The sequence below is a fragment of the Mchenga conophoros genome, linkage group LG2, assembly GCF_057382185.1.
Source record: "Mchenga conophoros isolate Kocher_MC1m ecotype Shallow Benthic linkage group LG2, M_conophoros_male_GT1.1, whole genome shotgun sequence".
NCBI classification, from domain to species: Eukaryota; Metazoa; Chordata; class Actinopteri; order Cichliformes; family Cichlidae; genus Mchenga; species Mchenga conophoros.
Genome location: NC_140527.1, coordinates 12,348,482 through 12,363,023, shown reverse-complemented (window position 1 = coordinate 12,363,023; position 14,542 = coordinate 12,348,482). Strand labels below are relative to the sequence as shown.

Here is a 14,542-nt window from a genome sequence, read left to right as displayed (position 1 = left end):
TCACATCTTCCAGTACAGTGGGTCATATTGGAGTCTTTGCTGGGCTAATTCTGGCCCTTATGTTCGATATCGCTGTGTTAGACCATATTTTGCAGATTGAGTGTTTCAGACAAATATTGCTACAAGAACCCATAATCCCCAAAATGCAAGTGAGTGTGTTAACATTTCACTGTATAACCTGAATCCAGGTGCACCAAAGGAAATCTGAGGAAGGATAATGAGCAGCCCATCACTACGCCCGCTGCAGTGCTGTGCATGTCAGTCGGGAATGCGATGTTAAATAAAGGCTCCGTGGATCCTAGCACATGAGCTATCCTCAACTCTGCTCACCAACCCTCCAATTTCTCTGATCTTAATGTCTCTGTAATTAACCAAAAGTGCAAACTGCTATTTACAGAGACCTTGATTAGCCAGGCAGCAAAGTGGCTACAGTAAATATAGCTCATAAAAGTCAAGCAACATGGAAAATCAACCCTTGTGCAAACAGTTATTAATGTTCAGAACGCCCCAAATAGTTAATAGAGCTCGTCAGGGAGTTCAACAACTGGTCAACAATCCAATAATATTGCAGAACATGTTCATCCTGCAGATGGGACTTTGGCTCGCCATAATAAAACAATACATGCATCAACTTATTGGACAGGTTATTCACCCAATTACTGTCGCATGCCTCTAATATTTCCATTCCAGAAGCATACAGCAAATATAGCTCTCTGTCGCTATACCCACAAACAGCCAACGGCAGCTACACCATCAGTGTACAATCCAGCTTCATTCCACTCCACACAGGAACACCCACAGTGGAGTGAACACTTCTCATTGAAAACTGTGTTGTTTGATCATTTTGTAATTTATTGGTCATTTTTGTATCTGCAGGTACTTTTTGTCCCTTTGTGGTAGCTGTGTGTGTGTGTGTGTGTGTGTGTGTGTGTGTGTGTGTGCGTGTGTGTGTGTGTGTGTGTGCGTGTGTGTGTGTGTGTGTGTGTGTGTGTGTCCATTGTTATTTGTGTGTCATTTGTCTGTTTGTAAACTTTTCATGTGTGTTTTTGTATCCTTCTTGTTCTTTTCTGTAAAGTTGTGATCCTCTCTGTGGTGTTTTGTTAGAAACCTGTCAAAGTGGACAGGGTACACTTTGGTTGAGTCCAGTATTTCAATGCTGTGTTATTTATGAACTTTAAAGAATATTAACATTTCACAATATAAGTACATACATGCACATAATATTTAATAAATCCAGCAGTCCAGCTATTTTAGATTAGCCATTCTTCAGTAATCCATTCTGCATTATTAGTATGTTTACTTTCAATACTCAAACAAATGCGTGCTAATAATTTCCCCTTCTGTAATATCGCGTCTAATTGATTTTTTTATGCAAAACTTGCATCAGTAATTCTACACAGTGCAATTTTAAAGGTATCTGTAATTCTACACCACTTACAGTCCAGAGATGCCAGCGTAATCAGAATAAATGAGCATTTCACAGACGATACTGCAAAACATGACAGTAACTCGCAGCTTTTCTCTGGGGAAAATTATTAATTAAAAGAAAAAAAAATTTAAACAAAGATTCATTGTAATTTTGGGGCCTCTGCGTGAGAAAAAAGAAAGACTTTTGTGTTTTGCGGTAACGGCCTTCCTCATACATGCACGTTAAAGACTGTTTTTCACTGCTTCGGGATTAGCTCGTAAGCAGATGCACAAAAACTGAGGCATATGCAAAATCATAATCCATATGTGCCCTGTGTAATATCGGTGTTCAGTAAGCTGCTTTGGATAACTGCTTCCCCTCCACCACATGCTGCGCCGGGTTCACGGGCTCTATCGGGCGTTACGTCCAATAAATAAGCTTTCTATAGATTTTCCACGACGGGCTCCATTTTGTTGCCTTTCCCGTGCTGCCTCTGCTGCACGGCGGCCGGGAAGCAGAGCCTCCGCTCGCTCTCATCTTCTCACGTGCCACTTGCCGACTGTAGGTGGCGCTCAGAGCGCGAGAGACGGCAGCTTTCCTCCTCTGTGGCCGGACGGAGCCGAGCGAGAGAGGGAGAAGGAAGAGAGACCCCTGGATATAATTAAAGAGCGAGAGAGGGAGAGACGCGAGAAAACAGAAAGAGGTAGAAGCATTAATTTACTGTATGTGCGTGTGAAAATGCAGAGACGGGTTTAAATGCGAGGGTCACAGCGTGTGCGCACTTTGGTCTGCCATCTCGGGTGCGCGCAGGCTCGGACCTATGGCCGAGACACGACACCTTATAAAGATACATCAAATATAAAATCAGGTGTATTCACATAGAATACGGGGGTGACGGCAGCGGGGAAGTCGCCAAATGTTTGATTTGAAGAGAGAAAAAATGTTGGGAAATCCACGAAGTTGTTGGGGTGGATGCTCGCTCCGCCCCCGCCCCCTCCGGTGTAGTGTATAGAGTGTATGGGTGAGGGAGGGGGAGGATGGGGAAGAGAGCGAGATAGAGACCGGGAGGGAGAGAGAGAGAGAGAGAAGCGCGAGCGCACTCGTTTGGATTCACTCCACTTTCTCAGCACTCACGGTGCAGTCGCGCGACCTGCTCCGTGCTGGACCGGGAAGGCGGACAGAGTTTGAGGCGGCTGAGCGGTGACCGCGCTTCTGAGTGGGAACTACCTGGAGACCCGCTGCTGACAGCTCCCGGACCTTGTGTTTGTTGCTCAGGTCGTTTTTTCTAAAAAAAACAAAAAATAACAAAACAAAAAAAACACTGCTGCCCTGTCCCATTGCTCCGTCCACCTCCACCCCAACATCTCCCCACGCGTGCCACCAGCGGAGGATGCTGCTGCTGCTGCCGCTGTCCGTAGAGCCCGGGCGGCGGTAACGTTTCTGCGGAGTAACTGAGTGACCCAACTCCTCCCCACCCCTCCTCGCCCGGACGGGTCTGCCCCCTCCTCCTCCTCCTCCCCGACTGGACTCCAGCTCCAGCCGCTCCTCCGGTGAGAGGAAGGACTGTCGGGCTGACGCGCAGCGCTGATCACGACACTCAGAGTGGACAGAGATTTGAGAGAAATTGGAGTAATCACCACCCCTGGCTGTCTGACTGGATTGTTTGGTTTATTTAGAGATTTGATTTTCGGGATTCTTATTTTTCTTTTTTTTTTCCCGGGAGGTCTGGAGCGGCTCCGTCTTGGTGCCGAGGAGGAGCGGAGCCTGTAGCCAGGCTGGAGCGCTCAGAGCCGGGGAACCGCGCAGCTCTTACCCGGTCCAGGTAGGAACTTCTCTGCACATAAATACGCGATCCATACACAAAATCTTTTTCTTCTATCTGCACATAACTACATTCATGCTAAATATTTCAAATATTTTGACTCGAGCTCCTTCTGTCGGACTGCAGGAGACGTTTTACGCACGAGAATAGCCCGAAACACATTCACTTTGTATTCAGTTTCGCTTGGATGAGCACTTATGCCTTAATTAAAAAACACATATTCGATGGAGGTTGAATCTCCGAAGGCACACGGGCGTTTGTGTCGAGCAGGAGCTCTTTTTAAAACACTTGTTGGTAAAAATAAATAAATAAATAAAATAAATCCATTCAGCGCGACTGGACCTTCATATTCTCTGCCTAATCTCCTCAGATGGCTTTTTTTTTTTTTTTTTTTTTTTTACCAGTGTTACACTACAGTGCTATTGATCCGTATCGATCCCCTCCCCGCTCAGCATTACCCCTGTGACTGTTAGTAATAAAATGCGTTCCTGTGGGTCACTTTGGGTTGATAAACCTTTCGGAACCTGGAACTAACCCCACGGTAATCCTGGCTAATGCATTCCGGGAGGACAGTACAGTAGGGCAGAGTGTGCGCGCGGGTCCCTGTAGTGCATATAGGAGCATTATCATAAACTCAGTGGGGCTTCATTTAAGCTCGATCTGTAGGAGTTGTACGGGACGCTCGGTGTTCAGAGAATGTGAAAAGGCAGTGTCTTTATCATCCGAGGTTTGTCTTGGAATATAAGAGCTAATCTGCCTTTGGGGACTCTTGGCAACAAAACAGTCTATTCATCCACGGCTGCTAATAAACCAGACGCGCAGACGTGGGGGCATACATCATTCTCCATATCTGATCCTCTGCGGCACCTGAGGCCGCTTTGAGCACCTGTAGCATCAAATTAAACTCCCTTTTCCTCCGTCCTTAACACCCCCCTTTAATGAGCTTGTTTTCTGGAGCCTACGTGCCGTTGACATGGTGTGAAGGCAAATAAAGGCACAAGAGTATCAGTGTAAACTATCAAAGGTGGACAGGAGGGCAGCTGATGATGAATATCCACCGCGTCACCGCTTGGGAATCTAGTCAGTCCGGTCCCACCAGTCTCCGGCTTTCCGGTTCTCCTCCTTCCTTCTGTTCCATGTGTGCGTACGTGTATGTGCGCGTGCGCGCGCGTGTGTACTAGAAAGGGGGAGAGAGAGAGACCTGCTCCACATGAAGGAGGGAGGGAGGGAGCGAGAGAGAAAGAGAAAGGGGGGAGTGTATTTACATGCAAACTGCATCTGCCTCTCTGATACTGAGCTAAGTACTGGTGGTTTTCAAACACATGTTTCCGGAGACGCTTCCGTGGGAATCTGCCATGTTTTCTCTTCCTACACGCTTGACCTTTGACCCTATTCCCCACTACCCCACTGTCATCTCGCTCCCATAATTTCCTGTGAAACTCGTGATGTGAAATCATCCAGCTGCATTAGAAGCTTCATGTGTCTCAGCCAGTAAGGCGAGACCGTTGTAATCACATTTGGCCTTAAGGTCGATTTTGCACAGTAGAGCAGGTCCAGCGTACTTCCTGGAACAACTGGAGAATCCACTTGAACAGTGGTGTTATTTAATAAAAGAATATTAATGAATTAATGTAGCTGCGTTGCTGCATTCTTCTGTTGGACAAACATAAAAAGCCTCCGAGGGTGAGATTGTGGTTTTATGGTCGAGCTGGAGGGTTCCCCCCTGTGCATTCTGCCACTGTTAAGCGTAGATCCAGGTTTATTGTGCAGCAGGAGCGACTGAATTGGAGATATTCTCCCTGAGGTTTGCGGCCGGCTTCGATGGCAAGCCTGCTGTCACTTGAGCTTATGCCATCCGCCACTTTGAGGGTGAGGTCTGAGGTTTGATTCCCATCTTTAGGATTCTTCTCTTGCCTCCTCTAATTCAGGGTGATCAGATAAAACGGTGACAAACGTCACAGTCCTCCGTGGCTCTGCAGCGTGGGGGATTAGTCATTGGGGGGAGAAAGGGGATGGAGTGGGAGGAGGGAGGTCGCACCGAGTCCGTTCTGCACATTTCTGCGTAAAAATTGGAGATCTGAGCGAGTCGCATTGTTAATGCCCGTCATTAAAATAGGAGGAGGTAGAGTGGAAATGGGTTTGGTGTGTGAAATGGACACACACACATGCATTCACATCACTGCACTGCAGGAAAAGAGACATCCACCCTTCTGATTTCAGAGTTTTCACAGACAGTTTCCTTTCTAATTTAAGTTTAGGTGTGACAACGAGCGCGCAAATGGGAGAGGAAACCAAAAACTCGCATTAACACGCAGAAGAAAAAAGGAGAAATGGATGCTTTGTCACGTCTTTCCTGTGACACGGCTGGTTACTTGACTAATCCATTGTTTCTTCTTTTATGGTGTTTGGGTATGGCTCCTGAGCTCTTAGTCACAACTTGGAAATAGCAATAAAATCTTTGGCATCTCAGTGAAATTCACAAACAAGCTAGAAAAGTTTGACTGGCAGTAACATTTTCCAGTTAGATGATCCTTTGGTTAGTTTGGGAGGAAGAAAACCCTGAACAGGTCGCTCAGAGATGTGGTTGTACAACAGCCATCACATATTTTTCTATAGATTTCTATCCGAGAAGAAAACATGAATCATTTGAAATAAAACACAAACCTAGTTATAAATGCACATTCATGCTTCATTTTGAGTCTGTTAGGATGACGGGCTCCGGTTGGCTTTTGTGGTTTGTCGTTTTGTTTTTCTAAGATCAGATGTGTCCCCTCTTCCCACTGAAACCCTTACAGCTCGCGGAGCACACTGAACACGTCGCAGAGGTTTATATCTGCTTGGTAGCTACACTCTTGCTCTTCTGTAATAAGGCGAGGAGTCACGGGGGAACTCAGGGCACGGTGCTGTTGCAGCACGTCGGTGATATTGTGGACACTGTGACCTGATGAAAAAAACTTTCACCCACATTCTCCTATGCGAGGTTGGGTTTTTTTCCCCCTCTTTCTAGTGGCAAATATGTCATAAATCAACTAAAGGTGGTTGAAGGCTTGGCTTGAATTTTGCCGTGAACTGCAATGTCATCATCATTTTTATATTTTATTAAAAAGGAGCAATGGTAGAACTCCTCCTGAGGGAATCATAAACACACCCACTGTTAATTTCATGTAAATCAGTCCGGCTGACATGGAGATGCTTTACAGCCTGGCAGATGGAAGGTTGTCATCGTTTCCTGTCATAAATGAGACTAAAAGCACCGATATGGAATGATATAGCCGTATTGATTTCTCTCTCTCTCTCTCTCTCTGTTGGTTAATAGAGGCAATCATTAAAGTGAGTTAAATGTTAAAAAACTCGCTGCGTGTTCTCACTCTGAGCAGCAGGCGTCATTTCAGGCTGCGTCTCTGCGTGTTCACATAATGCAGCCGTGCGGTGATGGTCGATAAACTGTCACAGGTGCTCGAGGCGTCGTCTTCAGATTTCTTTTGTTCGAGCATTTTAAAGCGATGCTAAGCAGAGAGAGAAGTATTGAATGCTGCTTTTAGAAGCTGGAAGCAGAAGACACTTGTCACATTTTCTTGATAAATGACTAAAGTGATTTAATCAGTTCGTGGTTGATTAACACTAATCTGTTAAACTTGCACAGAGCCTCTTTAAGCTTCGCCAGCCATCGAGTGCAGAGAAAAATTAAATGTATGTATCAATGGGGCTGGCCCGATTACCATTTACTGGGCTCAGGAGGTTCAGGGGTAATTGACGGCAACTATTCAAACCCTTGGTTGGAGGACTGGGGCGAACTGGGTGCGCTGATCGGCACCAGCAAAGACACTCGTCTTTCGGCTTTGTTAAACACAAAAGCAACACTGATTTCCTCCATATTTAGACATAACTAGGTTTGTTTGTCTTTATTTTCCTCCAACGCAATGTGTGCCTCCCCATATGGAAAAGATATATATAAATCTTATAAAGTTTGTATCTGTCTTGTGTGAAACTTGTATGAAAAGCATACAAGAGTGAAAACAGATATAAGATCCCTTGAAAAATTATATAATGAAACTTGTATGTTTTGGATACTTACTAAAACAATATATGAAAGTAATGAGGAAGTGGCCACTTTCATGAGTAAATCATATAAGTTTTTACTATTTCTTTTTCATATGGGTCTGGATGATCAACAAACCAAGAGAACAGCACTGAGCATGTGCAGAGTGCTGAGTGGCACTGATAATGACTGAACAGTGTAGAACAGGTATACCTGTATCCAGAGCGCTCAGGTGATATATGATCTGTCTCTGCAGTTTTAAAGAACGGTTCAAATCAAGTCTTTTCAGGAGAGACATATACACTGTAAAACGCAGTATATAGTGAAACAGGAACTTCAGTGTCACCACATTCTCGATGATACCAGATTAAAGCACGTTTAACATTCTGCAACACATTCGGCATCCAAGGGTAAGAAAGCATCGTTATCCCAGAGCTCTAAAAACCCGGGGCACCTCGTAGATAATCCGCCAGAGCCGTTTACCACGAGTGGTCAGCAATGACCAAATCATAAAGATTGCAGCGGTGAGTCAGAGACTTGGAATATGTAACGAAACATAGAGATGCATGGACCGCTGAATTAAAAGTGCAAAAGTGAGGAGGCGGCGTGCATAAAGCACACATGATGTGTGCTGAAAAGGTGTTCTTTGAATGCCAACATAACATTTGTTCAATAAATCAGAAACACCCGATGGAAAACAAGCATCAGATCCAATCCAAGGCAAGGTCCCCAGCACAAACCCAGAATGTTGTATTTAGTCATTCAAGAACTAAATGCGTAATTGTAGAGGCTTTAACCAGCTTTTTTTTTTTTTTTTTACAGTAGTAACTGTAAAAGCTTCCCCTCACACCTTTGGCCACACCCTTTTTTATACCAAGAGTCATTGGAGCCTTTAAAAAATAATCTGAGTTTAGATTAGAAAAAAAACCCTCAAGAATCCAGCAGGGTGGACTGGAAAGAAGTGAAAGCAGCTCACTGATGTTATATAAGCATGTCAGTCCGTGTTATCTGGTGCTTATAAAGCAGTGGTAGTTTATTGTTATTATCTCCTCCTGCCGCAGTCTGACATTCATGTGGAATAAATATGTTGCCGTGGATTTAAAACCGCATTCAGATGATGCCCGATCTTTACTTCATACCAGCCTGCTGTTCATCCACCATCCGCTCCCATAATCCCCTTCTGCTGCTGCTCCCAGAGGATCACTGTGTGTGTGTGTGTGGATCAGAGGTTGGCACATCCTGTCAGTAGAAGGTCAAACGTTTGATCCCTGAACCAGCCAGTCGTGCCACAGTGCCTCAGACCAGGAGTTTCGGGATGAAAATTGCGCAACAGAAAGAAGAAGCAAGCATACAGAAACCAGCCGTGAGCGTGATGAAATCGGTGACTAAATGCACATAAATCCAAATTTTCCCGTCTGACAGCAACATGATGATCATGTGACATAGCTCGAGTTACATGGCATTTATGACTCATAGTGTAGTCACGTTGTTTTCATTTTTAACCCCGAACACCTGATAAGTTACAAGGCTGTGTACACAAGGTGTGGACACACCGATGATAAACCACATTGCACAGCTCCTGCTGCCTGTGAGGAGAGGTGTAGAGGCATCATAGACCCGAAAACCATTGATCATAACTGGGTTATTTAAAGAGCTTCTTCTCATATTTGTTAAATTGTTGTTTACTGTTCACACAGTTCCGTGAACAAAAGGCTTTCGAGCTTTAACTGCTTTTGTTAAAAAAGTCCTGCCCCCGTACTGCATTTTGACGAACGTGTGCTTTTGGTCAGGAAATGACTTTCTTTAAAAAAAAAAAAAGGAAGGAAGAAAGAAAGAAAGAAAGGAATCACGCAAGGCAACAAGCGGGGGATGCCTCCAAATCAATGCAGTTACTTAACTTGCATAAATAAGTTTAAGCTCCGTCTTCTCCGGCTTTCATTCGCAGCTCTGAGGGCAAATGACTGGAGCCTTGTTTGGCACTAAATTAAATGTAAATATTGTACCCAGATTCTTTTTATTGAATCAAGAAGCACTTCTGAGTCAAACTGCAGGACTTCCAAAGATTTACAGCACCCAGCAAATTCACGCTGAACATATCCAGGTGGTGTCGGGAGGCAGAAAGAACCTGGCAACCTCTGATTGTTGCATTTCAAAAGGGAGGATGTGTGTCTGCGTGCGCAGTAATCTGGATCAAACAATGGTAGTGAATGGAGTCATTAGAGTAATCCCCATTGTGTTGGAAGGCAGGGGCACCACACACACACACACACACACACACACACACACACACACACACACACACACACACACACACACACACACACACACACACACACTGGACTGTCCAGAAAGCTCACGTCAACCATGCACATCCTACCCATCTGAGATCTGAAAACATCAAAGGAGCTTTTGATTTTCTGTGTTTGTGTGTGATGTTTAATTCAGGCCTGCTCTGGTATGCGTGAACCTGAAGAGCTGGACATTCAGGTTACTGCATTTTGTGTAGGAAATACGCCCAGGTACAGCGGTGCGCACCTGCACGGAAACTTTTGCGAACTGGTTTCCAATTTGGCCGCTGGCCATCAGCTCCATGCTGCCATTTTTGTGGTTTGTAATTGGTCTGATGGACTTCGTGTGTAATTACACAACACATTACCGCAATTAAAAATGATACCAGGGATAATTGTGCCTTTTATGTAACACAAAGGACTTTATGTTTCTGTCACAGTCACACAGCTTCTCTTTAGATGGATCTCTTTAAGAAAACCAGTTCAGTAATGACTTCACTGAAATACTGTGCAGCAGCAGAGGGACACCAGCGTATCGCACAGGGCTAGAAATCATTTAAGTTTATACACACTTATAGTTTTGCATATACAGTGTTAGAGGTGCCGCAGTTCATTGATAAGTGGCTCAATCAGTTAGGCAGTATCCCATTTGTTTTTTGTAATCGTTTAACTTCAGGCTACTGTGATGACGTTTCAAAAATTTGACTGAACAAAGGTATTCAAGTCTGCTGTCACCTGGGGCTATCTTCACGCTCGGCTGCGTCTGCCAGTAGTTTACAAATAATTTGTGTTAAATTATCAAGATTAAAATGTTCAGGATTATGATTGTTGTGTTGATCGACAGTCAAGTGTTGGACATATTAGCAGTGCAACACAAGTCCAAATACTGTGGTGTAAAAAAGTCAGTCTTAATTCTTTGTGTGACCTGCAGAAAAGTGGAATCAAAGAAGCAGGGATGAGGAGTCATGATCAGACTCCTCATGCCCTTTTTTCCTAGATGCTACATTTCAATCGCAGCTGAAAAGGGTGGATTTTGAATCCGTGTGTGAAAAGTGGCGTGTTAAGGAATAATCGTGGAACAATGACAACAGAGATGCAAGAATGTTGTGTTCTTTAAGGTTTTCGTGACATTTCGTCATTCATTCCTTGATGCGTCTGCAGTCAGTGGGACATGTGTAGAGGTACCAGGGCTGTTTGTTATGGAGATACATGCAGTATGATGTGGAAGGACAGGCAGAGAGGCAGGATGGTTGGAAAATGCCATTCTTTAGATACGCCCACTCGTGCAGCGGGAGCTCATCCCTGCAGATGCACCAGGGAGCACAGACAAGCTGAACAGCTCAAGTCACAGGATCTTTAAAGTTTAACCGGCTCTGCAGAACAGCGCTAAGGTCAGTAGTCCAATTTATGTGCTAGAAGTTGTGTCTGCAGTTCAGTGTGTTCTTGTGCAGTCGTGTTTTTTTATATATATATTGCTAGCCACCTTTTTACTCTGTTCTATTTTATTTCTTTTATTTTTCATACATGAAAACTAATGAACAGATTTGTTTTATGGGTTTGTTGGATTTATGGGATTTCTGCATCAGTGATCTGCATGCTGTCTGGATTTGTCTGATATTTAATTAACAGGATTAGCAAAAACTGGAAATTTCAGCTGGTTTTTCCATCTCTTAACCCGTCCGTGGATGGTTTTCAAAATAGATTTCTTTTAAAGCAAATGACAAAAAGCATTTTTTTAAATTCTGTGATCATTTTTTGTTACATTTTCTGAAATTACATAAAATATGTTGCAGTTTTGTGTTTGGAACTGTGACTGTCATTGATATAAATTCATTTAACCACAGAGACCAGTCAAGAATTTCCCTTGGCAAACACTGAAGTAGCGTTTTATTCTAGTTTGATTTTCATCACAATGGATTTTATTTTGTCACTGATTTATGATTCTAATGATCTGTCCTGATTTTATCCAGCGACCCGTTACTGTACGCAGAATTTTGAAAGTGTTACATCAGTTTTTAAAGGTTTTAAAAGTTTGAGAAGTACTCAGATATTTAAGTAAGTACTCAAAAAAGAAAGTCAAGTCATAATTTAAAGGTATTCTTATAACTCTAAATCAAATGAATCATATAATAAGTGATATTACTTAATAGTCTGCACATTCACTAAAGCTTTCAAAGAGTAAGAAGCGTGTTTGTCTTGAAGCATTTCGCTCCGACTAGAGTCAGTTAGCTCATCTGTTCTGTCATCTTTCAGGAGGAAATACGTTTTACTTTTTTGCTTTCAAACTGCTACTTAAATAAAACACGATTTTTCATCGAAGACGTTACTGCATTTTATCGACTTAATAAACTGCGGTGAAAATACTATGTTTAGACTGAGTTTATGGCTCAGCTGCAGCTGTGTTTGAACTTACAATTTTACGACACACTTGTAATTGTTTTACGTGCATATTGGAGATATTCGTACCAAGTTTGGCATGAGAGCACCCGGGGGCAAGGCGTAGAGAGGGGGCAAAAACCATAATGTGGCATTTACAGTGGTGGTAATTTAATGCAGCTGTGACTCCACGGGTATGCAGGTGGGACATTAACATGGAGACACACTCTGAATATTAACACTAAACACACACACACACTCACAGGAGGTGGTCTGAGGGCCTTTAAGCTGCTTTGTAATGTATAGATGAGTGCTGTTGTCTGGACACGCCCCCCCCCTCAATCCCTCTGAGTACTTTATTGTGAGTCTTTGTCTCTCGCCTCTTCCAGCGGCAAACACGGGTGGCAGCGAGCCTTACACATGGAAATGTTACTGTCCTTAGTCTTTGTCTAATGTCTTTGTAATGTAACACACACACAAGTGGCTCCAGCAGCTGAACTGGCTGTCCCGCTTTCTACACAAACATGCAAACACACGCACGCACACACACTGCTTAGTGAGAAAGCTTGAGACTGTGGGAAAGAGGACGAGCGGGGCGATCTCTGGCTCACTCGTCCCCCGAGGAAGGCGCACACAAACTCACAAAAATGCGCACTACATGTGAACAAACATGCGAACATGGAATCCATGCACTTTGAACTTTTCACATTTTGACCCTGAAGATTTTTTTAGCATCAAATTTTTCTCACGACTTGAATTCTTTCTTTTTTTTTAACCGCCCACAATCTGTGGAAACAACTGCAACAACAGAATCCCCTGATCTCACCTGAGGCCTTGAGTGGCAAGCATGCAGAAACCCAACGCACCTACATGATTTGTTTGTGCTGAAAAGGCGAATAAAGCAAATGTTCTGATTCCATTTCTATTTTTATCACGAGGCGTTAAAGCAGCGCTCACGTTCAGGTACCACGAGCTGTGCTGAAATATGTTTTCAGCTGCTACTTTCTAAATGAAAATGTTGGCCCCAGAGGGGATATTGGCACTGTGATTCAGCGTGTTGCAGTTTACATTACAAGTGTTGCGTGAACTTTGCACATGTGCAAACTTTTATCTGCAATTTTTCATGAATTGAAAATCCAAATTGAATCTATAGAAACAAAGATGTTTTCAATAAAACTGCTTTCTGTGTTCTCGGGTAATGTCTCATAATCCACAGGGCAGGGGTTCATGTTTCCATAGACTCATTAAAGGCGTTTAGAAGGAAAGATATGTTGGACCCAGTAACTGCCTGTCATCCCATTCATCTGCTTTATATTCATATGTTGGCAAAGCATGAGCTCACCCTTAAACAAACTGTTTTCAGGAACAGCACCTTGTGTATTTACATGAAACCTCATGTAAATACACAAGGAAATGAAAATACTTCATTGCATTGACAGTAAAGGAAGCTCATTTATCAGCGATCGCTGCCGTCACGTCTGTGTGCGTATGTATCACACTGATTAGAACCAGCCTTTGGTTTTGTGGAGCCACTCTCATGTGTTCAGAGCTGCATTAGCAGACTGGACACCAGCCAGCCACCCGAGTCGTTTTTGCTCCGTTTCCACAGTGACGTGTGAAATATCACAGGGTCAAAGGTCAGGGGTCAATAGTTTGGGGTATTTGGCAGCTCTGAAGAAAATATGTGAGAAAAGAAACACATGGGCATCATTTACACTGTAACAGACACACTAACACTCACAGCCCGACATGCACGCACACGTTCGCAGTGGTGCAGGGGTAATTCGGTGCCAGCGTGTCACAGTGGGGAGGGCGAGGGCGAACGCTCAGATCAGTGTCCGGTTTTTGTTGCCGTTCTGTTTTGTTTGAAACGAGTGGGAGATGGATAATTAGGGCCCATCGTGCAAGTGTGAGACGTCCCAAATCCCAGGTTGACCTTTACGTAACGTTGTTACAGAATAACAGAAGCTAATATAAAAGGCTAATTTGCAGCCTTCTGGGTCTGCTGCCACTTTGAAATTTATTTTTGATTTTAAATTTAAAAAAAAAAATTTGTGCAGGAGACTCAGTCCACACCACAAGGCCATTAAACAAACCGACAACAGAAATCATCGGTCCATAAAGTCATCCGTGATTACATTCCTGCTCATTTTCACTTAAAATCCTGCTCAGCTGCTTGAGTCGAACCATATGAGAATACTCTTAGTTTTACTAGACAATCGTTTGTCTTTTATTTAATGGGGGAAAAAATGCTTTGAAGTTTAAGGCAGATAACTACAGTCTCACTTAACAGGCTGATGTCTGGCGTGGATGTAGCCTGATATCACCACAGTGCTCTGCAGGGTAACACTTTCTTTCTGGGTTCGTGTGAACAGATGAGGCGTTCTGATGTGTGAAGGGGCACGTGCTATTAAAATAATATTGTCCTGGTTTTATGTTGGATTTGTGAACAGAGAAAATTCACTCCTCCCCTCTCTTTCAGACACACAAGCAGACTCCATCCTGTAGGACAAAATAAACTGTGTGCATCCGAGTTGCGGGGTTCCTGCTTCCCATTCAGCATGCTGGTCCATGTTGGATCTATGTGTGTGTGTGTGTGTGTGTGTGTG

At 43.7% G+C, this 14,542-nt stretch overlaps 1 protein-coding gene across 7 annotated transcripts in view; it reads left to right on the top strand.

Moving 5' to 3' along the window:
• Positions 1-2,446: 2,446 nt before the first annotated feature.
• Positions 2,447-14,542, top strand: part of LOC146581743 (protocadherin-1-like) — a 233,497-nt gene continuing 221,401 nt past the window's right edge. For 6 of the 7 annotated variants that reach the window (XM_085286464.1, XM_085286455.1, XM_085286461.1 and 3 more), the window contains exon 1: positions 2,448-3,230. The gene's annotated coding sequence lies outside the window, so the exon portion shown is untranslated. Of the gene's footprint in view, positions 3,231-14,542 lie in introns of all 7 variants that reach the window. The other variant, XM_085286447.1, reaches the window with a different exon arrangement.